This window comes from Ranitomeya imitator, chromosome 1, assembly GCF_032444005.1.
Source record: "Ranitomeya imitator isolate aRanImi1 chromosome 1, aRanImi1.pri, whole genome shotgun sequence".
In the NCBI taxonomy this organism is placed as follows: Eukaryota; Metazoa; Chordata; class Amphibia; order Anura; family Dendrobatidae; genus Ranitomeya; species Ranitomeya imitator.
In genome coordinates, this window is record NC_091282.1 from 484,227,551 (window position 1) to 484,243,486 (window position 15,936).

The following is a 15,936-nucleotide window of genomic DNA, read 5'->3' on the forward strand; positions in this document are numbered from 1 at the left end:
GCCCTATTCAATATTTGGAATTTATTGAAGTCACTTTTCTTTTTTTTGTCTTATGATATTTTCTAACGTGGTTTTTCTTTTTGTAACAAATTCTTCAAAATAGAGCATATGATAGAGGAATCCATCACAAAATTAAGAATGCTCTTTATGTTTTGCCTTTCAACAGTTTTTCCAACTTTTCAACAACTAAATGTCACAAATGCTTTAAAAAGGCACAAAAAAGGCACCAAATTGAAAACTTCTTCGGAAACCTTACTCAAGGCAGGGACTGTAGTGAAATGCTCCAAAAAAGTCATATTAGTTAATAGTAGCATTCCAAAAACCTGTCTAAACCATCTGGATAAGCAATGCTGCTGACTTAAAAAGTGGTACAGAACTTATACAGAATAAGGCGGAAACACTAAAGCCACTGAAGAGGAGCAAAATACTCCAGAAATGTGAGGAAGCTGGGGCATGGTTTATAAATCTCATGTGTTCAGGCGGGAACCACACCCACTGTCTTCTCAGGCCCTTCACAATAAATAATAATAATTTTATTTATTTATATAGCGCCAACATATTCCACATCACTTTACATTTTAGAGGAGACTTGTACAGACAATAGACATTACAGCATAACAATAATCACAGTTCAAAACAGATACCAAGAGGACTGAGGGCCCTGCTCACAAGCTACAAACTATGAGGAAAAAGGGGAGACACGAGAGGTGGATGGTAACAATTGCTTTCATTGTTCGGACCAGCCATAGTGTAAGGATCAGGTGTTCATGTAATGATGCATGAACCGGTTACCAACCAGTATGTGTAAAGGTAAAGACACAGAGGGCTATTAAATGCATAAAGCGTGCGAGAAGATGATACGAGGAACCTGGTTATGGTGAAAATTTTGGATGGGCCACACTTCTTCCGTGACTGGTTCAAAGTCAGAGAGTGAGCTAGATGTAGTGGGAGAGGAAGGACAGTGCATGGTATTGGGATTGGGAGAAAATTTCCTGCCGGTCAATATTTTTCTTTGACTGGAAGGCTTCTGTGTATGTAGATAGACAAACGTCAGCTGCCGTTACCACTTAGAGGGGAGATGGGAGGCAGGGGGAGCGCCCTCTCTATGAATATAGCAAACACATAAAGAATATATCAGGGACATCCTCTGATCTCTCCTATTAGCCAAATGACACATTAATCTAGGAGAGCAGACTTGCCCATTATATAAGGCAGCATAATCTATTACAGCACTGATCCACTCGAAGGATGATTCATATGGACATTTTTATTGCAGAAATGTCTGCCATTGTGCTATTCCTCAATAATGGGCTAACAAAAATCGATGCACACCCTGCAGAAACACACATGTGGAAGCAGCACATCTCAGTCTTATAAATGTCAGGAATAATACAGGTGCTTGGATAGGATCCCAATTTCTCAAAGTCAAGTAATCAAGGGAATCCCGCACTCAACAGTAGGTAAGGTGAAGAAATTGAAGACAGCCTACTGACAAGCGATGGTGGTCACACTTCTCCCAGTGCAGCCCCTCATTACATCTACAAACCCTGTGGTTATCTGCTATTAGTGTTGGTTTGATAAAGGTCTATAATGACGGAAACTTTACCTGTTGTTTATACACCATTAGTGGACGACTGAATTAGATCCAGACTGCTGGATTCTCTCTATTCACTTCATGTTACGCATTTAGTTCTCTTCATGATCATACTGCTGCACATACATAGTGCCGGAACAAGTGAGTTACCAGACTGTCTATGGTAGAGGGGAAAAGCAATGGGATAGACAGTAGCAGGGAACGTCAATACCAGTGCTCAATATTCAAGACTCGCAATGGGTCAAAACTGATTGAGGTAGGAAATTATTGACACTAGAATTCAAGAATATTTCTTTTGCAGGGTTCTAGTTATTTTTTTTCACATTTTTCATAGCTTTAAACTACATTCTAATTTCTATACAGCAATACAGTGAAATAACATTCTAGTTTCGGGAAGCAGATCAGTGCTAGACCCCATATACAATATGTGGTTATAAAATAATATCTACGCTCTACATAGATATTATCTACGCTTGTACAATGAATTCCTGAGGCTATTGGATTTTATTTTTTTTAGGCACTTTGTACTGCAGTCTGTTCTTTATTGTAAGTAGGATTTACGCATAAAATACATGAGTCTCTTTTTGTCTAATAATTGACATCAGTTATTTCAGTCTGTTTTGTAGATTCATATTTGTTTGGCACAATTTTGTTTTTTGGACTTTCTCACTACCATCTTTGATTTTTCAATGTGTGTGTTTTTTACATATAAATTAGATTAGAGAAACATTTTCCTTACATTTTCTACCCTGCGGTGAATGAAGCCATGCATAGGGAGATATATGTAAAATAAATTATATAGCTTCAGCTCTAGAATCATGTCTGTAAATATGTCTAAAATATGCTAGAGTAAATGCATCACTGTCGTGCTCTATTTGCTCTAAAACTGATGAAAACAAATTGAAAACCTGATGCATAAAATAATATGAGCCATCTTTAATTTCCTTCAGTGATTGTATCAACAGTATCTAGAATTTCGGCATGATGTGTTTTTTGGATTCTGTACAGAAACTGATCCCAATTAGACGAATACAAATTATTGGCTTCTTCATCCCGTAGAACTGAATTTCGTCACTTCGAATTTTTTTCTTCGCAAAAACAAACACAAATTGCATAGTTCATCAGTCTATGTTCGGAGGTTTAACAGCTAAAAAACATTGCTTGTAGAAAATCCCTGTACATAGGGAGTCTGTAAGGCATACTAAGTGTATGTTTCCATGGTCAGGATTGGCTCAGTATTTGCTCAGGATTTGATGCAGGTGAAATCTGGATCTGAGGTTTCTGGCAGGTCACTTGCGTTTTTGATGCGTTTTTTCATTGCATGCGTTTATTTGTCACTTGAAATAAAGCTTATTGAAAGTTGGCTTCTGGGAAAGAAAAAAAAGTGATTTCCTGTTTGCAGATAGGGTATGTGCACACTGCTGGTTGGACGTTGTGTACGTCTGCAGCATCCAACCTGCAGCAACCAGATGTTACAGCATAGTGGATGGGATTTCATGAAATCACTTCTCCACTATGCGTTCAAAGACAACAGCGGCAGACCTGCGCATACACACATGCCACACATTTTTATAGACTGCAGCTTTTCTATTTATGAATCGGAGATGCTCAGTCCTCTCAGCGTAAATTTCCCATAGACTATCATTACATGCAGTAAAACCGCATTTAATTATTAGTCACATGCGTAATAACTGCGGGAATACAGCTTACTGTGCATGTGTACTAATTTATATATGTTGAGTCTTGTGTCACATCTGGAAGTACATTACAGGCCAGTGTCACACTTGCTAGTTTGATGCGAGTGTCTCGCATCAACACCTGGCGCTGCCGCCGGCACTCGAGACTGTCGTTTGCAGCTGCATAGAAATACATGCAGCAACCCACTCTGGTCCTGAGTGTTGGGTGTTGATGTGAGAGACTCGCGCTGGTTTCTCAAATCGCACTCGCAAGTGTGACACCACCCACACAGGACTATGTAATGTCCTTTCCTTTTTTTTCTTTAACTAAATAAATGTTTTTTTTTTTAAATGGCATGGGCTCCCAAGCATTTTCCAAACAAGAAAAGGGAAGCCAGTGATTGGGGGCCGATGTTTTTAGCCTGGAAAGGGGGTAATACCCATGGAGCTTCCCAGGCTATTATTATCAGCTCACAGCTGTATACTTAGCCTTTACTGGCTATTAAAATGGGGGACCCTAAAAAAAAAGATGTAGGGTCCTCCTATCATTAATGACCAGCAAAGGCTAGGCAGACAACTGCGGGCTGATATTAAAAGCCTTGGATGGGGACATGGATACTGCCCCCCTCAGGCTAAAAACATCAGCTCTCAGTAGCCCCCAGAAATGACACATCCTTAAGATGCACCAATTCTGGCACTTAGCCTCACTCTGACCTGTAGTGGTGGCAATTGGGGTAATAGTTGATATCACCGTCAGATAAAATCAAGCCCTGAGGTTAGTAATGGAGAGGCGTTAATAAGATACCCCCATTACTAACCCCACAGTCACATTGTTTAAAAACACACACACACCAAGAATGAAGTCCTTTAATTGAAAAAAATGACACAGACTCTTAATTAAACCATACTTATGACCTCACCTAATTCCATCGAAGCCCTTGATCTCCTGTGATAAAACTAAAAACACCAACAATATACCATACCTGTCTGTCGTTGCGTCCCGGGCTATAATCCATGTCTGGGGGAGAAAAAAGTTTTCAACCTGGATGGTGCCAAGATGCAACCATCAAGGCTGAAAACTACTGGGGAATGAACAGCTGCGAGGGCAGCTTCAGTGACTAGCAGTGACATCACTGAGGCTGTGTTCCCAGCTGGGATGAACTGCAGTGACCTCGGTGAGATCCCTGCTAGCACTGTGAGAAAGTCACACGGTGCAGAGGCAAGTTCACTGGGAGAATCTCACCGGGAGAATTTCACTGCGGTGCGACTTTCTCATGGTGCTAGCAGTGATCACACCAAGGTCAATGCAGCCTCAGTGAAGTCACCACTTGTCATTGAGGCTGCGCTCGCAGCTGTTCATTCACCAATCACCAGTGGTTCTCAGCCAGCTGCTTCTTGGCACATATATATATATATATATATATATATATATATATACTAGCTATTGAACCCGTTCTACGTCTGGGTGGCAAGCATTTATATTGGTATATGGTCTCCATCCTGGTATGTGCTACTCCATCCTGCGTCCCCATCCTGTCATGTGCTGCTCCCATCCTGCGTCCCCATCCTGACATGTGCTGCTCCATCCTGCGTCCCCATCCTGTCATGTGCTGCTCCATCCTGCGTCCCCATCCTGTCATGAGCTGCTCCATCCTGCGCCCTCATCCTGTCATGTGCTGCTCCATCCTGCGTCCCCATCCTGACATGTGCTGCTCCATCCTGCGTCCCCATCCTGTCATGTGCTGCTCCATCCTGCGTCCCCATCCTGTCATGAGCTGCTCCATCCTGCGCCCTCATCCTGTCATGTGCTGCTCCATCCTGCGTCCCCATCCTGTCATGTGCTGCACCCATCCTGCGCCCCCATTCTGTCATGTGCTGCTCCCATCCTGCGCCCCCATTCTGACATGTGCTGCACCCATCCTGCGCCGCCATTCTGACATGTGCTGCACCCATCCTGCGCCTCCATTCTGTCATTTGCTGCTCCCATCCTGTGCCCCTATCCTGTCATGTGCTGCTCCCATCCTGCGCCCCCGTTCTGTCGTGTGCTGCTTCCATCCTGCACCCCCATTCTATCATGTGCTGCTCCCATCCTGCGCCCCGTTCTGTCATGTGCTGCTGCCATCCTGCACCCCCATTCTGTCATGTGCTGCTCCCATCCCGCACCCCCGTTCTGTCATGTGCTGCTGCCATCCTGCTCCCCCGTTCTGTCATGTGCTGCTCCCATCCTGCGCCCCCGTTCTGTCATGTGCTGCTCCCATCCTGCGCCCCCGTTCTGTCATGTGCTGCTCCCATCCTGCGCCCCCGTTCTGTCATGTGCTGCTTCCATCCTGCACCCCCGTTCTGTCATGTGCTGCTGCCATCCTGCACCCCCGTTCTGTCATGTGCTGCCCTATTCTGTCATGTGCTGCTCCCATCCTGCGCCCCCGTTCTGTCATGTGCTGCTCCCATTCTGCACTACCGTTCTGTAATTTGCTGCTCCCATCCATATGCCCCATACGCTGCTCCATAAAAGTTTATGGCCCCCATAAGATGCTCCATAGTATATGCCCCGTACACTGCTCCATAAAGGTTTATGGCCCCCATAAGATGCTCCATATTATATGCCCCGTACTCTGATCCATAAAGGTTTATGGTCCCCATAAGATGCTCCACAGTATATGCCCCCGTACACTGCTCCATTATGGTTGATGGCCCCATAAGATGCTCCATAGTATATGCCCCGTATGCTGCTGCGATATATAAAAAAAAAATACCATACTCACCTATCGTCGCTGGGCGCCGAGTGCTGGGTGCCTGAGCAGGCGGGGACACCGGCGCACTGTGGGGGTCAGGTGCCGGGGTCGCCACTAGCTCAGGCCCCCGACACTTGTTATATTCACCTGGCCCTGATCCAGCGCTGCGTGCCGCTCCGTGTTCTGGGTCCTCTGGCTGTGACTGTTCAGTCAGAGGGCGGCGCGCATTAAGCGCGTCATCGCGCCCTCTGAACTGTGAACATCACAGGCAGAGGACCTGGAGGACAGAGCGGCGGGCAGCGCTGGAACGGGACAGGTGAACATAGCTCATACTCACCCTCCTGGCGCGTCCCTGCTATCCGTTGGAGATCGCGATGTTCGTTCAGTGCTTACACATACCACGACCTCCTGGGAGTGTCACTCTGTGGAGTCCAGACTGCGCCGGCGCTTGCGCTTGCGCTGTCTATAAAGGCTTCGGACAGAGTGACGCTCCCAGCCTTATATTATAGATATATATATGCATTCACAATGGAATTATTATGCATACACAGGAAATGCTCCAGGGTTAATATACATTAAAGGGGTAGTCCAAAACACAAATTAATTTTCATTCTAAATATCTACATATTTAATGCCATAACCTAATCTTTTGTCTAATATACTTTAAGAAAAAGTCCCCATTCTTCCTTAACTACACTAAGTGACGTCATTTGCAGGCATGGCGCTGGTTTCTGTATGCCATGTATTCATCTTACAATGTGCACTGACAGTGCACTCTGTTTCCAGTTCATTACTTTTGATCAGAGCTGGTGAAAGAGCGCACTGTCATTGTGTACATCACACAGTGGCAGGAATTTACTGAGCATCCATCAGAGTTAACAACTAATGAATGTTCAGTATAGCAGGGACCAGTCCAGCTCCTGAAATAGAGGTCAGTGATGATGCTTTGTTTCAGGGAGGGGGCAGAGGCTGTGGCAGTGACCAAAGCCTATGTCCCCTGATGAGGCTTGTTTAAGTATCCCAGCATGCACTGGAATTCTCAAACAAAATGTCATCAAAAGGAAGTGTTCTGGTGGCCCTCTTTGTTGTCAGCCAATATATGTCAATAGAACCTTATTTTATTAGGAGTTTATGATCTGTTCATAAGATACACCATCTGTGTATCCTGGGCCATTTTCTTCTGTTTAAAAAAAAATTGGTGTGGCAACCCCATTAAGAATGCATTTGTTTTTAGATTATTGAACGGTCTTTAACTTTCTATTGATTTATGAACATGTAGAAATATCCTTTACTAAACATATTTCATCATAGTGTAACGAAGTCAAAGTGCAAATCACCATGGCAGAAAATCATCCAGAAGAAGCAGACTGCCATTGTTTGGCATAGAGGTATGCATAAAGCAAATTAATAATTAACAAGTGCCTAATCATCTTGGAAGTACACTTTACCATGTGTGTAATGGAGTTATTGATTCAAGGGGCAGCATTGTTTTTCCATTTTATTTTTGCATTATATGTTGCATGTTTTCTATGCATGGTAAAGGTTGAATACAACTTTTGCGGACCCTTCTCACGCTAGCGCTTGAGGACTCTATTGGCGTTTCTGGTATATTTAATGAATAATAACATTGTATAATTTAGTGTATATTAGTGTGGCCTTTAGTGCTGTTCTTGGTATAAAAGATGGAGAAACACGGACGGACCCCATTAAAAAATCATGACTTTTGGATATGAGACAGACCCCACCCTGTCCTAAAACAACCATAACTACAATAAACCTAGATACTGGAATAAATGCACAAAAATACATTGTTTTGGTTGTCAAAATGGCACCAGCTTTGTTTATATCACAGGATTAAAACAATCACAGTAGGAGTCAGGTGAATTGCTAGTACATTGGGATTCACAAGTACTGTGATATCCCCTGCTGTCTGACATACACCAACAGGACAGACAGCCATAAAGGGGTGGCACGCACTGACTTGCCATTCAAGGAGAGGCAGTAAACTTTCAGGGCGCCAATGACCCTATTATCCTCACTCCTGTGCTTAACCACTGTGCCCACCCCCAACGTCCTTCAGTCTGGCCACCAAATCCGAGCCTGTTCACCACCATGAGGTTTTACATCCTCTATTAGTTAAAATGAGTCTACTTTTGTCTGCAAGTTCCACCTGACTGCTGTGACAGGTTATAAATTCCAAGTCACATATGACACTTTTAATATAAAAAAAAAACAAAAAAAAAACACTTTCGTAAACTTATAAAGTAGAAGTCCTCTGGAGAGGAAAAACTGCCTGTGGAGGAAACCTCTAGGGAACCATGGTTGAAGAGTTGCCCTTCCCTTGGGCTTAGAGGTTAATGCTAATGTTAACTCTTTATAGCCATGATAAAATTGGACCTGGTGCAAGATATACAATGGCAAATTTAACAAATACAATAAAGTATTCATCATTATACAAGCAATAATTAAAGAAAATGTTTTAGGACAGTGAATATAGAAGGGCGGATGATGTTTCCTCCAGTTCATCCAGTGAGAGAAAGAGGGAGACACATTTACCTCCTCTATATAAGCCCCACCCTCCTCACAGTAACACACCAGGCACAGACAAACTGTGCTTCTTCATCTTATATCAACATCACTCTTACTTAAAATCTACACCGCTATATAAACAAAGCTGCAAGAGTTAAAGGTTCACCCCTCCCAAAGTCATATCCTCTTGTGCTTAAGTGCTCTGGTGGTTTCTGTATCCGCTATCATCACTTCATTCTGAAAGGAAGTTCATGGGCGGACATACCGCCTGTTCAACCTGTGCAACCGCACAGGGGCCCAGAGCGGGAGGGGGCCCCCAAAGGGCATACAAAGCAGTGAATATGAATGACAGCCGGCGGTAGTATTACTGCTAACAGGAGAAGCAGGGGGGCCCGCTCTGCTGCTCGCATGTGATATGACAGTTAAATGGGCCCCCCTCCTCACCTGCTAGCATATATTATGCTGCTGTCCAGCCGGCTGTCACTGCTGTGGTCTGCGGTGAGGTGACAGGTAGCAGACGCTGGACCAGGAAGAGAGGAGTCACTGAAGCTTGCTCAGGACCTGTGATGAGGTCACAGGAGGGGAGGAGTCAGGACTCACATGATCAGGGGCCTCCGTGTATTGCAGGACTCTGCTGTGCTGTCATGGTGCTAGATTGTAAGCTTATGTGTAATGTCAGGAGTTGTTTACAGTGTGGATGTAGCAGAGCTGTGTGTGTGTATGAGGTGTACAGAGTGGAGCCATGTGTGTATCAGGTGTACATAGCAGAGCCATGTGTGTTTATGAGGTGTACGGAGCGGAGCCGTGTGTGTGTATGAGGTGTCCGAAGCAGAGCCATGTGTGTGTATGAGGTGTACGGAGCGGAGCCGTGTGTGTGTATGACGTGTATGGAGCGGAGCCATGTGTGTGTATGAGGTATACGGAGCAGAGCCGTGTGTGTTTATGAGGTGTACGGAGCGGAGCCATGTATGTGTATGAGGTGTACGGAGCGGAGCCGTGTGTGTATATGAGGGGTACGGAGTGGAGCCGCGTGTGTGTATGAGGTGTGTGGAGCGGAACCGTGTGTGTGAATGAGGTGTACGGAGCGGAGCCGTGTGTGTGTGTGTATGAGGTGTTCGGAGCGGAGCAGTGTGTGTATGAGGTGTACGAAGCGGAGCCGTGTGTGCGTATCAGTGTACGGAGCGGAGCCGTGTGTGTGTATGAGGTGTCCGAAGCGGAGCCATGTGTGTGTATGAGGTGTACAGAGCGGAGCCATGTGTGTGTATGAGGTGTATGGAGCGGAGCCGTGTGTGTGTATGAGGTGTACGGAGCGGAGCCGTGTGTGTGTGTATGAGGTGTACGGAGCGGAGCCATGTATGTGTATGAGGTGTACGGAGCAGAGCCGTGTGTGTATATGAGGTGTACGGAGTGGAGCCGTGTGTGTGTATGAGGTGTGCGGAGCGGAACCGTGTGTGTGTGTGTATGAGGTGTTCGGAGCGGAGCCGTGTGTGTATGAGGTGTACGGAGCGAAGCTGTGTGTGTGTATCAGGTGTCCGAAGCGGAGCCATGTGTGTGTATGAGGTGTACGGAGCGGAGCCGTGTGTGTATGAGGTGTACAGAGCGGAGCTGTGTATGCAAGATGTACGGAGCAGAGCCGCGTGTGTAGGAGTAAATATGTGTGGCCATTATACAGTATGTAGTATCATGTGGGACCATCATACAGTATGTAGCATCATGTGTGGCCATTATACAGTATGTAGCATCATGTGTGGCCATTATACAGTATGCAGCATCATGTGTGGCCATTATACAGTATGTAGCATCATGTGTGGCCATCATACAGTATGTAGTATCATGTGTGGCCATTATACAGTATGGAGCATCATGTGTGGCCATTATACAGTATGGAGCATCATGTGTGGCCATTATACAGTATGGAGCATCATGTAGGGCCATTATACAGTATGGAGCATCATGTGTAGCCATTATACAATATGGAGCATCATATGTGGTCATTATACAGTATGGAGCATCATGTGTGGCCATTATACAGTCTGGAGCATCATGTGTGGCCATTATACAGTATGGAGCATCATGTGTGGCCACTATACAGTGTGGAGCACTGTGTGGCCATTATACAGTATGGAGCATAATGTGTGGCCATTATACAGTATGGAGCATCATGTGTGGCCATTATACAGTATGGAGCATCATGTAGGGCCATTATACAGTATGGAGCATCATGTGTAGCCATTATACAATATGGAGCATCATATGTGGTCATTATACAGTATGGAGCATCATGTGTGGCCATTATATAGTATGGAGCATCATGTGTGGCCATTATACAGTATAGAGCATCATATGAGTGTGGCCATTATACAGTATGGAGCATTATGTGTGGCCATTATACAGTATGGAGCACTGTGGCCATTATACAGTATGGAGCATCATGTGTGGCCATTATACAGTATGGAGCATCATGTGTGGCCATTATACAATAAGGAGCACTGTGTGGCCATATTTTTTGTTTATAATTACTGTTTATGAAACAGTGTGATCAGCAATGCTAAATGGCTGTGGTTCAGATGTGGATATGGGTGTGACTAGTTGTGAAATGGGTGTGGTCAGAGGCATGGCTTAAAATTTGCCACTGCACGCGCCGCAAACTTTATCCCTCTTTCCCCTCTTCAAAAGTTGGGAGGTATGGTTTAACTGCGCCCCTACTTGTATATGTTTGAGGAAAAGGTGTGTGTAAATGGGTGTGGCTTACAAAATGGATGTGGTTTTCCTACACACAAACACAGAACCTGTTGTTAAAAATTTGAATCCCACCCCTGCCTATATGTTTACATAACTTTGTTGCGCTATGGGTGGGCGCCCCGGGAAGATTTCTTGCACAGGGGCCCTCTGCAGTCTGTGTACGCCCTGGAAGTTATTACGCTACTGTAAACTGAGCCTGATATGAACAGGTACTATAAGACCACATTCTCACAATGAGATTTTTGTGAGATTTTGATGCTACATATTTTTGTGGCATAAAAAAAAACGTCTAAGGCTATGTGCCCACGTTGCAGAATGTAAGCAGAATTTTCCTCATCAAAACCGGACTTCCTTGGCAGGAAATCTGCTCTAGTTTTTCTAGCACTTTTTTCCATGCATCTAAATACAATTATATAGCGGCAAAATTGCCAAAATTCCGCAAAATTAACCCTACAACGCATACCCATAGAAATCTACACATTCACGCACCAGGGGCCTTTTAGGCCTGTTTACAATTATCATGGAATAACTCAAATAAAAATACTTTTCAAAGTTTATTGCAAAGTAAGGATGCATTCCCACTAGCGCAGGGGTCCGCCAGGACGGGATTCCGTAATGGATCTGACCTCCTGGTGACCCCAGCTAAGGCTGGCGGACGCATACCTGGGGGCCTCGCAGGCCTGCCAGGTTACTTGTTTTCTATTTTCTGTAAAATTACTTTAGTTAGAATTTTGAAACTCTAGGTATTCCTCAGGTATATAGTTGTTAGTAATTTCCAGTTGTTCATATATTTTTATGTTATAGGCATTTCGGTATAACAACCTTTTTTTTGGATACCCCATATTCACGCACCTGGGGCCTTTTAGGCCTGTGTGCAAATAACACGGAATAACTCAAATAAAAATACTTTTCAAAATTTATTTTACAATTGCAAGGTAAGGATGCATTCCAACTAGCACTGGGGTCCGCCAGGAGGGGATCCGTAATGGATCTGACCTCCTGGTGACCCCAGCCAAGGCTGGCGGAATCCCGCCATTCCAGCAGCCTTAGCTGGATTTACCAGGAGCTCAGATCTATTATGGATCCCCTTCTGGCGAACCCCAGCGCTACTGGGAACACAACCTAAGATGTGTATATTTCAAAACATAATTATGTGCATAAAACAACAAAAAAGTAAGTAAACGGGCACGCCAAATATAGGCATTCTATATGCAATTTTGTTATGAAAACATTTTTTGGTTGTAGCAAACTTGGTGCAGGAATATTTATTTGTAACTTTATATATTTCCCCGACAATTCTCGCATATTTTTTTTTCGGCTGAATGTTCCTTGCATACATTTTGTACGCAAGTAGAACAGAAACGCTCCGATTTTCTTTCCTTCTTTGCTGGACAAATATAGCAGCGCTTTCTTTTTTTTCTCTTTGCTCTGGATGTTCCAGAAAGCGTATTGCACATCGGATCATTGCCTCTGTAATTTGCCTTGATAAGCATATCATGCTGCTTCTCTCCATCATAGTAGACATCAAAAGTTCATAATAAAGTTCTGTCAAAAATAGACGTCTCTTGTCTTTCCTGTTGGCATGGAATTCTAGATTAGTTTAACAGTAAACAATGTAGCTATTGAGGGCTGACACATCAAGGATATTGGAAAAAAGGGCAACAGGCCAACGTTTAGTCTGCCTTTTGCACGAATACTGTCCAATCATTTCGTCCATCTTGTCGACACCTCCTTTTGTCTTATTATAATGCAGTATGATTTCAGGTTTTTTTTTCCTGTCATTGGTGTAAATACTTCCATCATGATGCATTGTACTCAGTAATATCACGGATTTTTCTTTCTTGGCTTTATAAGACACCATTGTTGCTTGATTGCAGAAACCATATACACTCTCGTAGATTGTTCGCTGTGCATTGTGCTTCATGATTGGAGGAATTTCGCGGTGGTTTGGCCTCATAGTACCAACAAGTGTAAGTTGCTTTTGAAGCAAAAAGTTCGCCATTTCAAAATTGGTAAAGTAATTATCCATTGTAATATTTTTTCCTGAATTGAAAATTGGTAGAGCAAGTGTTTTTACTATGTCGGAACATAGGTCTTTCTGGACTGGAACATCAGCTTCTTTGCCCTTCCAAGATCACATGACCATGTTGTCATGCAGAATCCACACTCTTCCCAGCAATAGCAGAGTCATAAAAGTTCTTCCCCAGCAACAATACAGACAAAAAGACTGAGTATCACATGTAAACCTAGTACAGGCCTAAAAGGCCCCAGGTGCGTGAATATGGGGTAGTCCCAAAAAAAGGTTGTTATACCAAAATGTATGTAGCATAAAAATATATGAATAACTGGAAATTACTAACAACTATATACATGAGGAATACCTAGAGTTTCAAAATTCTAACTAAAGTAATTTTACAGAAAATAGAAAACAAGTAACCTGGCAGGCCTGCGAGGCCCCAGGTAAGCTTTCTAGGGTTAAGGAACATGCTGCGTTTTTTCCGGGATGTGTTTCCGCTGCGGAAAAAACTGCAGCATGGGCACAACAATGCGGAATTCCATTAAAAATAATGTGAGGCATTTTTTAAGCTTTTATTAAGCATTTCCGCAGTGGAAAAACGTGGAAAAAACGCTTAAAAAGCACAATGTGGGCACTTAGCCTTAAAGTTCTGACAAAGTGGGTGGGATTTATAGAAATCTCATGCCTATGGTGTTTCTTTATACATAGTGTAAACTGATCTGCGATACAGGTTTTAAATTCTTAACATGTCAATTTCACTTGTGGGTTCGTTGAGTTTCATGTGTAGATTTTCCCCACAGATAAAAAAACACAAATGTGCTTTACTTAAAGCATGACACACCAAACAGATACAAAAACCACAGTATCAAAAATGTGATAGAAACGCATGTTAAGAAAACCCACAACAAAAACGAGTGACCTAATTTAAATAATAGGTGCAGAAATTCTGCAGCGTCAAAAACATCACCAAAATCTCATTGTGGGAACATAGCCCAAGAGGAAAAAGGCATTATATACTATGGCCCTAAATCATCAAAATGATTACAAAATATTTTTGAGCAGTTCTGAGTTGTATTGCGACTTTTAGCATTTTTATGCCAGTTTGGTCAGCTCCATCATAATTGCCAAGTTTGGGCGGGGCGAGGGTTTGGCATGACGCCCGCTTGTTAAATTGATAACTAGCTGCAGCATGCCTTATGCCACAAGCTTTACTGTAGGCCTGACTGGAGGAAGATTTCTGGAGGGGAAAATGCAGGTGCACATCACTTTTCAGACACACCAGATCTTTTAAGACATGTTTTAATCAAAACACCTCTGTCCCTATCACACCTCCTCATCACACCGGATTTGATTCATCGAGGGCCTCTGTATCAATATTTTACATTTTGTCTGTCACACAAACTGCACAAATTTATCCACAGTTCTACACCACTTTTAGGCCACGTTCACACTATCAGGACGGGTACGGACTCAAAGAGACCAAGGGCGGCCAGGAGCACTTGAAGGAACAAATGATCACCAGGCACAGAGGGACAGCAGGAAGCAGTTTAAATACCTTAAGGCAGCTCGGAACTTCCAGGTACCAGTCCTCCAGAACCATAGGGAGGACGATAAGGAGCGCCGACTTCCGGGTACTAGTCCTCCAGAACCATAGAGAGGACAGCAAGGAGCGCTGACAGAAGATTAGAAGTGTGCGCGCACAGCTCTTAACCTGGTATGCGCGTGCGCATGAGAAGCAGAGGCCGGGAGCGAGCGCAGAGGGGAAGAAGCTGCAGAAGGAGAGGTGCGCCGGGACGCTGAAGACAGGTAAGTATGACAGGGCTGAGGAGGCGGCATCGGCAGTATGATATACAGAAGTGGTGATGTGTTTTTATTATACTTTTCCACTCCTAATTTTGGCTTACAAATAGTGATGTAAAATACTGACTAAATACTGATAGTGTAAATGGGGCCTTAAAAAGTGACAATTAAATAGGGTTAACTAGCAAATGGCAGAGCTACCACTGGTTCAAGATATTTTAATATTGATTCAGCTGGAAAGTGAAGCAGAGAAAGCAGGGATTTAAAGGGAACCTGTCACCAGGATTGTGCACAGTAACCTACACACATTGTCAGGTCGGCTGTTTTGGACCTGGTGGTTAGGAGCACCCGGAACGACCTGATGGTCAAACTCACACAGGACAAGCTCTGGGAAGTGGGAGCTCTGCCGACCGCAACTCCTAATCCTATCACACAACTAGAAATAGCCGTGGAGCGTACCTAACACGACCTAGACGCCTCTTCACAGCATAAGAGCTAACTAGCCCTACAGATAGAAAATAAAGCCTACAATGCCTCAGAGAAATTCCCCAAAGGAAAAGGCAGCCCCCCACATATATTGACTGTGAGTTAAGATGAAAGTCACAAACACAGAAATGAAACAGGTTTTAGCAAAGGGAGGCCAGACTTACTAAACAGACTGAGGATAGGAAAGGTATCTTTGCAGTCAGCACAAAACCCTGCAAAAAGACCACGCAGAGTGTGCAAAAAGACCTCCGCACCGACTCACGGTGCGGAGGTGCCACTCTGCATCCCAGAGCTTCCAGCTAGCAGGGCAAGATCATGATAGCCAGCTGGACAAGGAAACAATGAACAAATAAATAACTA

General features: G+C 44.0%; 1 long non-coding RNA gene across 1 annotated transcript in view; it reads left to right on the forward strand.

Moving 5' to 3' along the window:
- Window positions 1–15,936, forward strand: part of LOC138657893 (uncharacterized) — a 53,113-nt gene that overhangs the window by 3,607 nt on the left and 33,570 nt on the right. Inside the window, exon 2 of the long non-coding RNA XR_011317243.1 lies at window positions 7,314–7,390. This is a non-coding gene — a long non-coding RNA (uncharacterized lncRNA). The remainder of the gene's footprint in view (window positions 1–7,313; window positions 7,391–15,936) is intronic.